At 43.6% G+C, this 16,995-nt stretch overlaps 1 protein-coding gene across 1 annotated transcript in view; it reads left to right on the top strand.

The window, feature by feature from the left end:
• The first annotated feature begins 9,273 nt into the window (after positions 1–9,273).
• MACROH2A2 (macroH2A.2 histone) overlaps positions 9,274–16,995 on the top strand; it is a 59,207-nt gene continuing 51,485 nt past the window's right edge. The window contains exon 1 of the mRNA XM_045361073.2: positions 9,274–9,433. The gene's annotated coding sequence lies outside the window, so the exon portion shown is untranslated. The remainder of the gene's footprint in view (positions 9,434–16,995) is intronic.

Raw genomic sequence — 16,995 nt, 5'->3', positions numbered from 1 at the left:
ATCAAGGGGATAGGGAAAAAGGAAGTGGGAAGAAAAGAAAGAGTGTAAGAGAACTAGATCCTCATTTCACAGTAATAAATCACTAGGAATAGTGACTCAAACTGGTAAGTCAAGAAACAGTGTTACATTCCTTTTTCTTTTTCTCTCCCTTCTTTCTTCCCTTCCTTCCTTCCTTTATTTCTTTCTAGATGTATGTAGATAAATATCAGAAGAAACAGCTAAGAATTTACAGTGCTTACCTTTGGAGACGAGCCGTGGAACAGGAAAAAAGAAGCAAAGTGATGTGGGCTCCATGCTTGCACAGCCTGCAGAACCATGAGCCAGTTAAATCTTGTTTGTTTGTTTGTTTGTTTGTTTTAGTTTTTAAATTTTACTTTAAGTTCTGGGATACATGTGCAGAATGTGCAGGTTTGTTACATAGGTATACATGTGCCATGGCAGTTTGCTGCACCTGTCAACCCATCATCTAGGTTTTAAGCTCCACATGCATTAGGTATTTGTCCGAATGCTCTCCCTCCCCTCGCCCCCCATCCCCAAACGGGCCCTAGTGTGGGATGTTCCCCTCCCTGTGTTATCATTGTTCAACTCCCACTTATAAGTGAGAACATGTGGTGTTTGGTTTTCTGTTCCTGTGTTAGTTTGCCAAGAATGATAGCTTCCAGCATCATCCATGTTACTGCAAAGGACATGAACTCATTCTTTTTGATGACTGCATAGTATTCCATGGTGTATATGTGCCACATTTTCTTTATCCAGTCTATCATTGATGGGTATTTGCGTTGGTTCCAAGTCTTTGCTATTGTAAATAGTGCAATCTCTTTTCTTTATAAATTACCCAGCCTCAAGTATTTCTTAATAGCAATGCAAGAATGCAACAGAGACATAAGAGAAAGGGCCCCTTGCACTGTTCACCTTTGTACCATGTTCAAATATTACTTATGTTTTTAAATATTTGAAAAGCAAAAATAAATAAAAAGCAAACAAAGTAAAACATCTGAGGAAGAAACCTGGTTTAGCTGATCTTAAGAATGCTTCAGAAAACTTAAGATGTTAAGAAAGATGTTTGGAGATAAATTCACTTAAGAAAGATGTTAAGAAAGATGTTTGGAGATAACTACTGACTCTTGTTAACCACTTTTCATGGACAATTTCAAGGGGATTTATCTACCTATCACCAAGCCCTGAGTTATCAGGTAGACGGCAAGCTTCCAGAGAGAAGAAGGCATGGGTTTTTGTACCTCTCCTGTGATCTAGCCAAGCCCTGGAAGAGAATATGTACTTGAGAAATATTAGGTCCCATTCAAAAATAAATATTCCAAAATAAGTAAATATTTAATACAGTAAACTGATCTTTGACAAAGGTGCCAAGAATACACAATGGGGAAAGGACAGCCTCTTCAATAAATGGCGAAGGAAAAACTGGATATCCACATGCAAAAGAATGAAATTGAGCTTCTGTCTTACACTACTCACAAAAAATAATTTGAAATAGATTAAAGACTTCTATGTAAGACCTGAAACTGTAAAAATGTAGAATAAAACCTAGGAGAAAGCTCCTCGACATTGGTCTAGGAAATGATTTTTTTGATATGACCTCAAAAGCAGAGGCAACAAAATAAATAAATAAATAAGCAAATGGGATGGCATCAAACTAAAAATCTTCTTCACAGCAAAGGAACAATCAACAAAATGAAAAGGTAACTTATAAAATGGTAAAAATATTTGCAAACCATATGTCCTATTAGGATTTAATATCCAAAATATATCAGGAACTCCTCATACAACTCAATAGCAAAAACAAAAACAAAAACAAAAAAAAAACCTCATTTAAAAATGGGCAAATGACCTGAACAGACATAGTTCCAAAGAAAGATAAATGGCCAACAGGTACACATGCACATGAAAGGTGCTTAGCATCACTAGTCATCAGGGAAATGCAGATCAAAACCACAAAGAGATATCACCTCACATCTGTTAGGTTAGCTGTTGTCAAAAAGACAAGATTAAAAGCATTGACAAGGATGTGGAGAAACAAGATCATTGTACGCTACTGGTGAAAATGAAATTTGATAGGGCCAGTATAGAAAACAGTATGGAGGTTCCTCAAAATATTGAAAATAGAACCATCTTATGATCCAGCAACCCATCTTCTGGGTATATATCCTTCTGGGTATATATCCTGGGTATATATCCTAAACAGTAGCTTCAGATATATCTGCACTCCTATGGTCATTGCACCATTATTCACTATAGCCAGGACATGGAAACAACTTAAATGTCCATTGATGAATTAATGGATAAAGAAATTGTGTGTGTGTGCGTGTGCGCATGTGTATATATGTATATATTAGATTGGTGCAAAAGTAATTGCAGTTTTTGCCATTATATACAGTCATTAAAAAGAAGGAAAGAAGGAAATCCTGCCATTGGTGACAACACGGATGGACCTTGAAAGCATTATGCTAATAAGTGAAACAAGTCAGACAAGGAAAGAGAAATGTATAAGCTCACTTATATGTGGAATCTAAAATAGTCAAACTCGGCCGGGTGCGGTGACTCACATCTGTAATCCCAGCACTTTGGGAGGCTGAGGCGGGAGGATCACTTGAGGTCAGGAGTTCAAAACCAGCCTGGCCAGCATGATGAAACCCCGTCTCTACCAAAAATACAAAAAAAAAATTAGCTGGGCATGATGGTGCATGCCTGTAGTCTCAGCTACCTGGGAGGCTGAGGCAGGAGAACGGTTTGAACCTGGGAGGCAGAGATTGAAGTGAGCCGAGATCGCACCACTGCACTCCAGCCTGGGCAACAGCAAGACTCTGTCTCAAAAAAAAAAAAAAAAAAAAAAAAAGTCAAACTCAAAGAAACAGAGTTGAATGGTGGTTGCCAGGGGCTGGGAATTGAGGGAAATGAAAAGATGTTGGCCAAAGAGTGCAAACTTTCAGTTATAAGGAACACATTCTGGGGATCTAACGTACAACATGGTGACTAGAGTTAATAATACCGTATTGTATACCTGAAGTTTGCTAAGAAAGTAGGTCTTAAATGTCCTCAACACACACACACAAAGCTAACTCTGTCAGGTAATTGATGTGTTAATGATTGTGACAATAATTTCATAATATATATGCATATGAAAGCATCACATTGTATCCCTTAAATACATACGGTTGTCCCTCAGTAACCACAGGGGATTGGTTCTAGAAACTCCTGCAGACACCACATCCAAGGATGCTCAAGTCCCTTATATAAAATGGTTCGTATCTGCATGTAACCTATGCCCATTATCTCTAGATTACTTATAATACCTAATACAATGCAAATCCTATGTAAATAGTTGTAATACTGTATTGTTTAGGGAATAATGATAAGGAAAAAAGTCCCTACAAGTTCAGCACAGATGCAACTATTACAGGCCTAACTACATTTTCAAACTGTGGTTGGTTGAATCTATGGATGCAAAACCCATAGAAATAGAGATTCAACTGCAGCCATCCCATTACTGGGCATATACCCAAAGGATTATAAATCATGCTGCTATAAAGACACATGCACACGTATGTTTATTGTGGCACTATTCACAACAGCAAAGACTTGGAACCAACCCAAATATCCATCAATGACAGATTAGATTAAGAAATTGTGGCGCATATACACCACGAAATACTATGCAGCCATAAAAACGATGAGTTCACATCCTTCGTGGGGACATGGATGAAGCTAGAAACCATCATTCTGAGCAAACTATTGCAAGGACAGAAAACCAAACACCACATGTTCTCACTCATAGGTGGGAATTGAACGATGAGAACACTTGGACAAAGGGTGGGGAACATCACACACCGGGGCCTGTCGTGGGGTTGGGGGAGGGATAGCATTAGGAGATATACCTCATGTAAATGACCAGTGAACAGGTGCAGCACACCAACATGGCACATGTATACATATGTAAAAAACCTGCATGTTGTGTACATGTACCCTAGAATTTAAAGTATTAAAAAAAAGAAAAGAAAGAAATAGAGGGTCAACTGTACGATTTTATCTGTCAATTATACCTCAGTAAAGCTGGGGGTGGGAGTCCAGGAATAAATAGATAAACAGATAAATAGTTTGAGTATCTTCTTTGTGGCAGGGGTCAGGGGCTGGGGAGAGGTGGAGATAGGGCAGAGAGCTTTCCCTTCTTTTCCATTTCAATTTCTCCTAGCCTGGAATCTTCTTTTCTTTTAGTATTAATAGAAAGTTCTAATTTTTAATGAGGGTCATCCGTGGTGCCTAGAGATAAAGTAGCCATGGTCATTCAAGAGTGATTTGTCTCCTTGTCCTCCAGAAAACAATCAAAGGCTTGAGATCAACCCCATAGGCCTATATCTACCCAATCAGAACAGTGAGTTATCACAGAACCACAGCTCTATGAATGCTTTACCTGGATTTTTTTTTTCCAGAAGGAACATGTTTCTCATGCAGCAATCTTAATAAATGCAAGTGGGCTCCATTTCTTGGCTTTGAGGTAATGAAAAATTAATTACCATACTTTACAAGTAATAGTTTCCACTCACAGCACCCCTTTAGAAGTAAATATATCATAAATAGTTACTATTATACCAATGGCTGGTGGATTGGGCAGCCTGTCGTCCATAAATCTTTTTTCAACAGACATGTTATTTCTTCTGGGGGAACAAACAGATTTGTTTTAGATCAGAGAGTCAACTGACAGATGGCCTTTGTAAAAACACACCATTTGTATAAATAAATTATAGTTTCACGATGGTATTCTGCATTTGTGGATTTGGAAAATCAATGCCCCCATTCTCCAGACTGGGCCTAAACTGTAAAGAGCAATTTTGTTTAGGTGCGAGGTCACATTGCACAGATCTGCCAACACAGATGCTAAAGTCCAAACTCTCTGGATGCTTGCTGCCACTTCTCATCACAATTGTCACAAAGAACTCTGCCTGGAGGTAACAGGATGATCTCCCAGAGAGCTCCGTAATGGATCAGAGCAAGTTACCAACTGGCACACTCCCCTTAGCTCTGGGCTCTGTTTCTATTAAACGTAATGACACCACGTGCCTTATTTTCCTAACCACAACTTTGCATAATTGGGGCTGACAGTGTATTTGTCTTAAAAACCTGAAACACTTCATTTTCTTTTATAATACAGTTCGTCAGTTAAATGCTAAACATTCAGTAGATTCCTTTAAAATCCAAACCAGCCCTGACTCTGAGCACACTGAAATCTCAGTCATTACTCATCTTACAAGGTATACACATGTAACATATGCATCAAATATTTCTTGATTCATATATAAATGTATATATCTAAATACGCATCTATACACACACATACCTACTCATGCAAATCCCCTTTCCCAGAACCAAAGGGTCAGAATTTAGTATCAAAAAAGACACAGTTTGTTACTGTTTTTAAGAACCAGGACTAGTAAAATGTTTCTTTTGTTAGGAGACCAAGACATTCATTTTAGCCAGAAATTCTAAGTACAGTCTTTGTTGGCCTAATGATTGCCTGTGTGTCCTTTTTTTAAGGACATTATTCCCCCTCCACCCATGATTAAGATCCTAAAGTCATCAGTCGTGATCAAGGAAATAAAAGTTTAACATCAATCATGTTCACTATTCAAAATATAACAACAGGAAAGACTTTGTAAGTTTCCAGCTTAAAAAAAAAATTTGTGTGTCAAATTGCCTAGTATTTTCCTAGCTATAAGGTACTTTTGGAAGCTGTGTTTATTCTTTCACATGGTGGGATACTGTTAGCCTGGTGCTTTGTCTGCATTCATAACCTCAAGCTCCCACGTTGCTATTTAGAGTTATACCAGTTGGTGCCTTGATAAAATTAATACAGTATCTAGAGTTCCTAACTTACATCCAAAGAAGTGCATAAACCAGTGATTTCCATCTGTTTCTATGACACTCCCAGGGAATCTCAGGTTACTTCAAAGGAGATCAGAAATTCCCAAATAAAATTAATTTAGATCCACAAATCTTACATATATAGTTACATATGCCAGATATAAATATATACCTACATGCACATAGTACTTCTGGAAGAGGCAATGTCAGGAAATTACTAAGGTAATTGCATACTAAGATCCTAGAAGGGTAAAATGATCACAAATTATAATATGTATCGTAAACCAGATTAGAACTAATCATGGAAAATAAAAGTCCACTCAATTTACACAAAATCACAAATTTGGATCATGAAAAAGAAAAAGGGTTTGGGGGGTAAATCAACGAAGTTATTTTTGAAGTAGATGATTTTGTGGATGAATTACTAGCAACCCAATAGGACACAAATCTGGTTGGATGACTGATTCATTTGATTCTCTTTTTTATCTCTAAATTATGTTACATGCCTGTCTGTAAATGGAGAAGCTCTTCATCCTGCATCTCAATAAAAGTATTAAAGACATCTCTGCTGTAATGGAGTCAACTCACAATCAATACCTGTATTCATAATATTATGCACACAGACAGGTCAAGGGTTAAGAAAATGTTTTCAGTGCAACTGTAATCAACTGACCCTCCTGTAATTAGGCTGTTTGCTGACTCCTTGGGGACATTTATTGGGAGGGGTCCAAGGACCCCTCTCAGACTCAAATCATGTGACCGAGTGCAAAATTCCTTTGCTTAAAACACGCACTTCTCCACCTTTAATCACACTCCACGTGGTGATTAACAGTGTGGATCTGCCACTTCCTAACTCTATAACTGTAGGAAAGTTTCTCATCCACTCCCTGCCTCAGTTTGTCTGTAAAAAGGAGAAAACAGTGCTTGCCTCATACAAGTGTTGAAAGGATGAAATAAGTTAGTAAGGATAAAGTGCTTAGTATGGTGCACACAGTAAACATTCAATAAGTGTAAGCTCTTATCATTCTTTATTATTCAACTTGTCAGAGGTTCCCCGAGCTAGAGGCCACTGCAGAACTCTAGATCACTCATCAATTTATGATCATGTTGACTTTTTAAAATGTATTTTAATTTTATATAATATTATATGATACTATCTCAGTGTTAACTTTTTATGTGTTAAATGCTCGGTATTCAACATACATAATTCAACTAGACCTGCAGATTAAGTGGCACATTTGTTGCCTATACATCCTGAAAAGTTTGGAATTGGTGGAAATTGCATTGACTGGGTATCTGGACATGCACTGGAGGATCTCCCACTAATGTCCTGTGAGGCCATGGCTGAGTCATTTCACCCATCCAAATACCAGATTTCTTCCTATAACAAAGGTTTGGACTAGGTGAACTCTAAGAATGCTTTTATCCTAAGAACCAGAGTATTATGAAGCTGACATCCTCCTTGATTTTCTGAGTTGCAACAGCATCATCTGTCTGAAGAAACCAACCAGTATGAAATGGGAGAATCCTAACCAGTAAATTTCCTAGATCCAGCCTCTCTCAGGATAGCACATAACAAAATGCTAGGATGAACTATTATATAAAATTCACATTAAAATGACCACATATACCACTTTTATTGGGAAATTACAGGTTGAATGTGAATCTAATATCTACTGATGAATTATTCAACTATATTTCAGTCAGCCTGGCTGACTGGATGACAGAGTATGAGTATTTTTCAAGCACTCATAGAAAACTCCTGAACTCTCTTGAATGTTGGCCTGAAGGTTATTTCTGGTAAAGAATGGACACCTGAATGTATAAGAAGAGACACCCTTTCTCTAGGAATCGGAAAGGACATCATTATGGGATGCCCCAGGGGTTCATGTGAAACCCTTTAAATATACATCTTGGGGAAAGAAGACTTTATCCTGACTGGATAGCCTAACCTGGAAAATACCTTCCAAGACAGAGAACAGTGAGGTCATACACAGAGGGCATGAAACGCTTAGGAAAAGAGTAAAGGAAGCCCCAAGAAATGGAAACTGTTGAGTCCAGGGGAGTTTGAGAAGCCATAGGAGACTGAAATAGAGATTTATTCATATGTTGATGATATATGCATGATTTGGAGGAAGTCAGAGAGAAAGATGACTGATTTCTCAGCAAACACACTTTAAAATGCACATGTTCTAAACCTAACTTGCTATCTATAAATGCCAGCCATAGCCATGATTAACTAGTAGAGACGCAGAGGGTGGTAGGCATGGGTTCTTCCCACTCAGACACTGGGAGGCTTTCAGTCACTCCAAAATCCCCACTGCCTAAATAGTTACAAGTTTGTAGCAGCAAATATACACAATATTACCAAATGTAACAGCTTTAAAAATCATCCGTTTGGCCAAGGCTGGAGAATTCTGTTTGCACCGGTTTCTCTTTTTGGAAGAGATCAAAATGTTGCCTCTCACAGTCCTTTGACTGAAGGAGAAATCAGAGGAAACCTGGATGGTCCACAGCAAGTTAGCGTTTCCCACTGAAATAAACACATTCCTTTGACTCCCCTCCAGCCATGGAGCCCTGGCCAACATCTCACAATACAAAGCCGAGACTGACTTCCAGCCAGGAACACAGCAACTGCTAATCCCCATTATCACACCCGACAGTGTCCACCACACCCCCATAAAGATGCATTTTCTAGTAACTAATAAAACTGGTCCTGAAGACAATAGCCTCGCGCTCATCCAAATACCCGTTGGGATATTACAAATTAACACCTTGTAAAGCAACCCAATTAAAAAGTATGCCCATACACACAGTCTCATCCACCAAAACATACATCTGCCTTTCCAAATATTATGCAACGCTGGATTCTAAATCGGTCTTAATTTCTAAAAAGCCTACAGGCACGGATATAAATTCTCAGTTCTTATGGCTGTGGCCGCCCTATGCACTCTTCCCAGTGGTGGACACAAACGTTAATGTACTTATTATTACTTAAGGACACAAAAATAAAGAAGGTGGCATTTTTCTCTTTCCCCTTCTAAGGTTCTCCCCAGAGCTGCCAGATGAACGCCCACGCCACCTTCTCCCACCAAAGGTGGATCCGGCTAACAGGAGACTGGATCGTGACCATAGCGCGTCTGTGCCCAGCTCTGGGGAAAGCCTCATCTTAGCGAGTGGCCCTCGGCTAGTCCCGCAGATCGGCCAAGTACGCGGAGGCCGCGCGGTTTCACCATTAATGTTGCTGAAGGACAATAGCTCATCAAGCCCCACCGAAAGCCCCGGACCCGTCGCGGAGCCTGGGCTGGCGGGGGATGAGGCTGAGCGACTCCTCCTAGAGGTGGTTATGTGGAGAAGGAGCAATCCCTTCTCCCTCCTCCTCCTCCCCCCGCTACTATCCGCGGCCCAGAGAACTGCCGCTTGCCGCCATTGACACGCACAGATAGAACCCAAAGAAAGGCAAAGAGTCCTGCCCGGCACCGGCGCCGCGCGGGCCGAACCTGCGCCCGGGGAGGGGCGCGCAGAGGGCACCGGGCGCCCTGAGCAGGCGGCGCAGCACCAGGTGAGCCCGCCATGGCGATGGCATTATTGTTTAGGGTGCTCCGGGGTCTGGAAACAAAACGCGCCGCCGGGGCAGTGCAGGGGCCGGAGAGAACCACCTCTGCCTCTCCCCCGAGCCCCTGCGGGCGCACCCCCGATAGCCAGCCCACCCCCTGCAAAAACAAATTCTTAAATCCAGCCGCCCAACTTGCTTCCTTGGGCGATAAAGAGGGGGCTACTAAAGAAGTGGTCAAATTCCTGCGGCCAGCGAGGGGCCGGGGGCGTCGAGGGTAGTGAGAGAAGGAGGAGGGATGCGGGGTTCAGCAGCGGGCCCCAGGCGAGGCTGGACCCGGAGGAAGCGGAGGGCTCCTGGGAATGCGGAGTTTCAGGCGCAGAAGCGGGAGGAGGGTGGCGCCTGGCCGCCGAGGGGCACGGGGCGATGGGTGGGGGACTGCGCAGGGCCCGAGGGAGCCCGGGGAGGGCCGCTCGGGGTCCTCTGAGGGTGCCCGGGCAGGGCGCCGGCGGCTCCAGGCTGACAATGGAGGGGGCGCGGAGCAGCCGGGCGGAGGGAAGGGACCCGAGTCCGGGGGCGGGCCGCGCCGGGGAAGGTCAGGCCGGGGACGCCGGGCGGCGGGGCGAGGGCTGGGGGTTGCTGTGCGGACGCCCGGGCGCCGCGGGCGGGCGTGCGCCCCGGGGCCGGCGCGGAAGAGGGCGCGGGGCCGGGCACTCCCCTTCGGTTCCCTTTCCGGGGCGCCCGGTGCCTATGCGCGCTGCGCTTTCACCGGGAAATGGCGGCCCCGCCGTGGCTCGCCTGGGCAGTCTGGCTCCCGCTTTGCGCGGGAAAAAATAATAATAATAAAAATAACGAAAAAGGGAATAAAAGTAAACTGGCTGCGGCGCAGGAAAGGGCTCTGCCGGGCACCGGACGCCGTGCGTATCACTCGCAGGGCGCGGCGGTTGGGGACCAGCCCTGCCTCCCCCGGCTCCCAGCCTGCCGCCCCGGCGCACCTCAGCCCCAAACCGGCCAGCCCCCCGATCGCCTGTGGGTGTCCTCCCCCGCCTTTCCTCGGGGGGGCGCCCTCAGTTCTTGCCCTCTTTGTTCCTTACAACAATGGCCAAAGGAGCATTGGTTCCTCAAGGGCCAAACGAGCGTCCTCCAGGAGTTTACCGTCGCGTGCAATGGACCACCGTGGGCCTGACTGAGGCCTGGTCCTTGCCAGGGTTTTTTGACAACGGCCCTGGATAAGTGAAGGGATGAAAGGGGCGAGAAGAAATGGGCTGAGAAACCCAAGTGCGGGGCCCTGAGTGTTTGAGGGGACGCGATGCGAACCGCGGCTCCGTTGCCCTGATTTTAAGGGCAGTTCCCCTATCACAGCAGCGCTGGGACTGAGGTGTCCGTCCAGCTTCTGTCCACCTCAGAGGAATTCAAAACAAGGGCCCAGTTCTAAGCCCCACAGATCCCAGGATCCCCTAGGGACGATCCATGCACCACGGCAAATGGTTTCCTCACTTTGCTCATTTGTGTTTGTTTTGAAATCCAATTGTCCCCTCACTGGGCTTCACAGTTGCTACTGAAACGGTTCAATAGGTGAGAGAAAAAGAAAACATTAAGAGGGAGAACATGTCTTCGTGTGTGTTGTTCTGAACCACACACTAAGCTACACATAATTCTCAATCCGTTTTAAAACACTTCTTATTTTCAGACTAAATGTTCAGAGCTCCAAGATTTGGAAGCATGCTGGTGATTTTTAGAATTGTTTTAGCCTAACATGACATATAAATAAACAGAGGCACTGCCCGGTGGATAAGTTTATCTCCCATCGCATAATTCACATCTTCATAACCCCTCTTTCCTGTAGCCAAATTTCCTTTTAAAACATGCCCAGTTCTCCTCTCCTCTGATTTTTCCTACCCTACCACAGTTACACCTCACCTGGATCCATTAATTGTCAGACTTTACACATGATTAGTGGTTTCCTCTATATCAAAACTCCACAAAAGAATTTACCTCCTTGAATCCAGAATGTCCTGAGGATTCTGACCCTACTCCCTCACCGTTCCATCTTCTGTCTGGTTCCCAGGATTTTTAAGGCGCCTCTGGTCTGCCGTTTCTCAGTGGGTAGGACACCCTGCTAGCTATTGTCTGAGACAACCACATCTGTTTTCACTGCCTCCTGCCAGCAGAACAGGAGGTGAGTCCCGTCTCAGGCAACTTTAAATGAAAGGTATCTGTAACTTGTTACCAGCGAGGGATGTGCAAACATTCAGCCAACTTTCCTAAGAATGTTTTTCAACCTTAAGAAATAACCTCCAAGTTAGATGCAGTCTTGGCAAATGGAAAGTATATTGCACAGAGATTAACAAAGAACTTGTGGTTAGAGATCATTCAACAAACACTTATTGAGCACCAGTTCTTTTGCTGTTTGTTTTGTTGTTTTGAGATAGGGGGTCTCGCTACGTTGCTCAGACTGGTCTCGAAATCCTGGGTTCAAGGGGTCCTCCTGTCTCAGCCTCCTGAGTATACACCAATTCTTAAACACCTCTAGATAGGGAAAGAAATGAAATAAAATATAAGGAAGTCATTGGGCCCTTCTCTCATAAAGCTTACAACCCCCAGCCCAGGAGATAAAATATACATGCCGGTAAAACAAGGTAAAAAGTGATTTTGGCAAGCTAATGGGAAAACAGGTACTTTCATATACTGCTGACGTGTGTAAATTGATATAACCAATTGGGAGAGCAGTTTGGCACTATAAAATTAATAACGTGCACATTCTGTGACCCACCATTCCATTTCTCAGTATGTCACCCAAAGAAGCAGGCAGCCACGAGCTCAGCATGTATAAGGCTGTTCATTGCAATTTTGGTCATTCTGAAGTAGAAAACAGCCTAACAGCCATCAACAGGGAATGGCTAAATAAACTCTGGTGCATCTGTCTTCTGGAATATTATGCAGCAGTTCAAAAGAATGAAGCAGATCTATATATACTGAGACAGGAAAGATCACCAAGATATACTATTAATGAAAAAAGCAAATTGCAGAACAGTACATATTATATGGTACTATTGATATAAAAACAAAATAAAATTATAAATTTCTATAAGTAAAAATGCATATAAAATGGACAGAAAAAGTGTAGAAGATGCCCACTAAGAGAGACAAGAACTAGAGGAATTGTCAAGAAGGGCTTTAGCTGTATCATTATTAATACCCATCCATAGCCTTGTTATAATATTTGAAGTTCTGTAATTTGTTTTTTTGTTTGTTTTGTTTTGTTTTGTTGAGATGAAGTCTCGCTCTGTTGCCCAGGCTGGAGTGCATTGGCACAATCTCAGCTCACTGCAACCTCCATCTCCCAGGCTCAAGCAATCCTCCTGCCTCAGCCTCCCTAGTAGCTGATACTACAAGCTTGTGCCACCACGTCTGGCTTATTTTTTGTATTTTAGTAGAAATGGAGTTTCACCATGTTGCCAGGGTGGTCTCAAACTGCTGAGCTCAGGCAATCCGCCCACCTCAGCCTCCCAAAGTGCTGGGATTACAGGTGTGTGCCACTGTGCCCGGCCAAGTTGTGTAATTTGAATTAATGTATGCCTTGCTTGGATAACTAAATACAAGTAATAATTTTAAAGTGATTGATAATACGTAATTGATAATACGTAACGATATACACAAGAAAACTACAACAATTTGTAAAGGGAAAAGAGGGTTTTGGACTTGAAGGGAGGGTGTTGGGCTAGGCTTTGTAGAGAACGTGGCAGGATTTGGATGCAGAAGGGTAAGGGAGCAAGGCAGGTGGAAGGAAGCTGGATGCAGATGCTGTGTTCCAGCTAGTCCTCGTTCTTCAACATGATTATGAGATTCCCTTGCAAGGCTGAGAGTCCTGGCCTGGTCTACCCTGCCAAGGTTCAGGTTGAAGGGTGAACTAAAAGAACCCTCACAATTTTTTTCATTGCAATTTAAGTCTGTGACTGTCTTAAATTCTATATATAGAAGAAAGAGAAAAACGAACCAGTAGAGAAGTATATGAGTTCCAATATGGTATTGGAAGATCATGTTTTTAAAAGGAATATAGTGAAATCTTGAAGATAGAATTTTTTTCCCCAATATACACTGGGATGTATATTGGGAATTAGGTTGGAGCGAAAGATAAGTGTTTGGGAGGATAATTCATTTCCCCCAAAAAATCACGAAAGAGACCTTTTGAAACAAAATATTTAAGGCTGGTTTCATTTATTCATATACGTGTTAAAGGAATATTTATTGAATATCAACTGTGACCTAACACTATGCTAGGTGGCATCTGGGGGTAAAACATGCAACAGCGTGTCGGAATAATAGCCCAGTTGCAGCAGTTGGGGTAAGGGAGCTGGTTCTAGTCTGGTCTCACAGGCCATGGACAAGTCATTCAATGAGCACGTTCCCTTCCAAGCCATTCCTTTCATTGTAGCTACATTTGGGGGGTGGGGGGTGGGAGAATGCTAGATGATTGATTACTCAAGTCCCTTTCAGTCTTAGGTTATGATTTTGTGAAATCCTTTGACTTCCAACATTGCAATGACTATGAATTACCAGGCAGATGGAATTTGGAGACTACAGGATTAGACCGAGGGGATCTGACAGTGCCCAGCCTTGGGAAAAGCAAAACTATTTGCTGTCGTGAGGGTTCTCAGCAGATGATGTGGCTCTCAGGGTTTTCCTAGAGTTAAACTTTCATTATTACCCCTTTACACACACACAACCTCAATCACAGTAATAATTGTAGCAGTTGGTTTTGAAATAGAAGGACAAAGAGGCAGAAATATGCCCAAGAAAATGTCAGACTGCATTTCATGAAAATAGTTCTCTATAATGATTTCTTCTGTGGAAATAAATCACAGTAGTTAATGTTTATTAAATGTCTGCTACCTGCCAGGTACTCTTCAAGCACCCTACATGTATTAACTCATTTAATTCTGACAGCAGCCCTGTAAGTAGGTACTGTTACTACACCCATCTCAGGAAAAAGAAATAGGGGGGGTGGTGATGAAGAACATGCCCAAAGTCACCACACAAGGGACTCCAAGCCAGGCAGCCTGACCCCAAAGCCCTAAATCCTTATGCCCATGTGGTAAGAGCAAGGAGCTGCTAGCTTTCCAATGATTCTCAGATGATGCTCAGCTTAACATTTGTGTAGGCAAATTTTTATTTTCAAAACTTATTTGTCTCACTACTTTATCCGACTATGACAAATGAAAGAAAGAATATGAGACTGAGCCACAGAACTCTGTGCTTTAAACTGTCTTGTCACAAAGTATTAAATAAGATAAATTTGGTGGTTTCTCTGAAGCCCTTACTGTTCATTTATCCATCTCACCATCCATCATACTTTGCCCGATTTATTTGACTGGCATTGCCAATTTGGACTTGGAATGGAGTAAGTAATTCAAGTCAAAAATCTTATGCTTTGATAGAAATGTGTGTGGTAATATGCATAGACCACCAGTGTACAGACATTTACTCCAACTGACTCTGAGATGTCAGAAGGGTTAGATACACTGACCACGTTTTTTCACTCAAAGTTACAACACATGATCTGGCCAAAGATTTAGGGGTTGTTTCTGGATATGAAAGGCGGTCCTGATGATAAGAGTTTAGATGCCTAAATTTGGGATATTTCTATGACAACAGGATAAAAGCAGAACAAGATAAAATCAAACTTACCCTGGAACCCAGGCCCCGTGCTGTCTGGGCTGGCACTGCCAATGATATATATATACACACAGAATTTTGTAACTTGTATTTTGTGCTCCTGCCTTCGCTGCTCAATAAGACCATTAAAATTAAACAGTGGCGGTGGAGCACAAAGAGACAAACTCCAATAGCTTATACAATATGCAACATAAATGTTTAGGTCAGGTGGTGATTCACTGGGTTGCTCATCCGAGTGGTAAACTTCCAAATTGAGCTTTCTTGCAGAATTTCAATGAAGTGGTCATTGACTTAAGTCCCCTGCCAACAACCCTATCACCACTAAACTGAATTTTCACCTCAGCTGTTCCGCAGTAAACAATGTAGATTATTGTTTTGGGGTGAAGAAAAAGCAGTCCTAGATATAAAATCAAGCAGATTTTTTCAGGTCCAGTTTTTCTTTTCTGTGGTTATCCTGGGTGAAGAAATAGCGACTTCAAAGGAAAGACGCTGTGAATGTGACTTACTTATCCTGGCTGCTCCATCGCTGTGAATGTAAGTGACAGGTGGGGCTCAGAGCGAGTCTATTTTGAGCATCTTACAGGTTGGAGAGGACCTCAGAAGTGAGCTGGTGCAAGGGCTCTTAGGTGGGGCTCCACAGAGCCCAGTGCCCCTTGGAGGCCCAAGGCAGGAAAGGTGGGGACCAAGCGTTGAAGTTCCCAGGCACTTGCCCACTCCACCCAGGACAGCTCCCCTTGTATCTTTTTTATATAGTAAAGCCTAATTTCTAGTTTTGCTTTTTTTTTTTTTTTTTTTTTTTTGAGACGGAGTCTCACTGTTGTCACCCAGACTGGAGTGCAGTGGCGTGGTCTTGGCTCACTGCAACCTCTGCCTCCTGGGTTCATGATTTTCCCGCCTCAGCATCCTAAGTAGCTGGGATTACAGACATGTGCCACCACGCCACCTGGCTAACTCTTGTATATTTAGTAGAGACAGGGTTTCACCATGTTGGCCAGGCTGGTCTCGAACTCCTGACCTCAAGTGATCCTCCCGCCTTGGCCTCCCAAAGTGCTGGGATTATAGGCGTGAGTCACCGCGCCTGGCCTCCTACAAATTTTTGTTAAAGCAAAAGGGGAGCCCTGAAAGGCCTACCGATTTGCCTATAGGCCACAGCTAGGCACAGCCGAACTAGAGGCTCCCTCCCCGTGGTCCACTGTGCCTTCCATTCTACCACCTTGATGCCCCCTTGAGCTTTGGCAGGTCTCACCTGCAGAGAGGATGGTGTGGTGTGGCCAGTGGCAGGTTACCCCCACAGAGAGGATCATGTGGTGTGGCCAGTGGCAGGTTACCCCCACAGAGGGGATGGTGTGGTGTGGCCAGTGGCAGGTCTCACCTGCAGAGAGGATGGTGTGGTGTGGCCAGTGGCAGGTTACCCCCACAGAGAGGATCATGTGGTGTGGCCAGTGGCAGGTTACCCCCACAGAGGGGATGGTGTGGTGTGGCCAGTTTCACCCACAGAGAGGATAGTGTGGTGTGACCAGTGGCAGGTTACCCCCACAGAAAGGATCATGTGGTGTGGCCAGTGGCAGGTTACCCCCACAGAGGGGATGGTGTGGTGTGGCCAGTGGTAGCCCTTAGCTGAAGCAGCTGATACACCATGCTGGGGCCCAGGAGCTACAGGGTACCCATACATACATAACCAGGGAGCAACACTGCCTGTCAACAGCACAGAACGTAGAACTGCAGCAAAAGACCCAAGCCACTTTTCCCCACAGTGCAGCCACTGCCTGAGGACTGACAGCAAGGCCAGGTGTGGTGGTTCACGACGGTAATCCCAGCAGTTTGGGAGGCTGAGGCGGGCAGAGCACTTGAGGTCAGGAGTTGGAGACCAGCCTGGCCAACCTGGTGAAACCCCA

This window comes from Macaca fascicularis, chromosome 9 (assembly GCF_037993035.2).
Source record: "Macaca fascicularis isolate 582-1 chromosome 9, T2T-MFA8v1.1".
Taxonomy (NCBI): Eukaryota; Metazoa; Chordata; class Mammalia; order Primates; family Cercopithecidae; genus Macaca; species Macaca fascicularis.
Note: the sequence above shows the minus strand (reverse complement) of the source record. Positions and strands in the feature narration are given on the sequence as shown.